This window comes from Microcebus murinus, chromosome 27 (assembly GCF_040939455.1).
Source record: "Microcebus murinus isolate Inina chromosome 27, M.murinus_Inina_mat1.0, whole genome shotgun sequence".
Lineage (NCBI taxonomy): Eukaryota > Metazoa > Chordata > Mammalia > Primates > Cheirogaleidae > Microcebus > Microcebus murinus.
This window is the reverse complement of record NC_134130.1, coordinates 19,431,412-19,432,492: the sequence shown is the minus strand read 5'-3', so window position 1 is coordinate 19,432,492 and position 1,081 is coordinate 19,431,412. Positions and strand designations below refer to the sequence as shown.

The 1,081-nt window shown below is 42.1% G+C and overlaps 1 pseudogene; it reads right to left on the bottom strand.

Annotated features, from left to right (window-relative positions):
- Nucleotides 1-233: 233 nt before the first annotated feature.
- Nucleotides 234-880, bottom strand: LOC142864873 (gamma-aminobutyric acid receptor-associated protein-like 2 pseudogene; annotated as a pseudogene).
- Between the last annotated feature and the right edge of the window lie 201 nt (nt 881-1,081).

The window sequence follows — 1,081 nt, the reverse complement described above, 5'->3', positions numbered from 1 at the left end:
TGCCTAAGTCCTTGTCTAGGAGAGTGTTTCCAACTTTTTCCTCTAGAATTCTAATAGTTTCATACTTTAGGCTTAAGTCTGTTATCCAGCGTGAGTTGATTTTTGTGAGAGGTGAACGGTGTAGGTCGTGCTTTAGCCTTCTACAAGTGGCTATCCAGTTTTCCCAGCACCATTTATTGAAAAGGGATTCTTTTCCCCAGCATAATCATTAAATATGATTTCCAGAAGAACAAGTTCCCTGGAGAGTATAGCCATGAAGATAATGCACAAAAGGAAAAACTTAAAATAAAACTCTGTATGATGATTTACTAGTCTAAGGAAACAAAACCTTCCCATATATTAAGAAATAAATCCAGTTACAATGGCACTAATAGGTCTTTGTGGAGAGGCTCTGGTGTAACAACTGAAAATGGCCAGCTATTTACGAGATACACAAGCAGGAACAGTGCACCTAGCCCAGCATTGGCCCTCAGAAGCCGAAAGTGTTCTCTCCGCTGTAGGCCACATACAAGAATCCATATTCATTTTTTCTTTCTCATAAAGCTGTCCCATAGTTAGGTTGGACTGTGGGACTGTCTTATCCACAAACAGGAAGATAGCCTTTTCAGAAGGAAGCTGGATCCTTTTCCTGATGATCCACATGAACTGAGCCACAGTGATATCAGATGGAACCAAGTACTTCCGTTTGTCAATGTCAACAATCTGAGAGCCTGAGACCTTTTCCACAATCACTGGAACCCGGTCAGGATATTTCGCTCAGATCTTCGAGGATTGCACACATCTGTGTTCCAGTGAGTGGTCCTCCTTGGACATCCACTTCATGGCGGCGACGGGAAAGGGACAGACCGGCTCTCGGAGCCGCGGAGCTCGGCGCACCAACCAGAACAACGACAGCAGAGGAAGCAGAGGAAGCATAAATTATATCTTGTATCTCTTTGGGATCAGTTGTGATATCTCCTTTTTTGTTCCTGATTGAACTTATGAGTGATTTTTCTTTTCTACTTTTCGTTAGCTTAGCCAGTGGCATGTCAATTTTGTTTATTTTTTCAAAGAACCAACTTTTTGTTTTGTTAATGTCCTG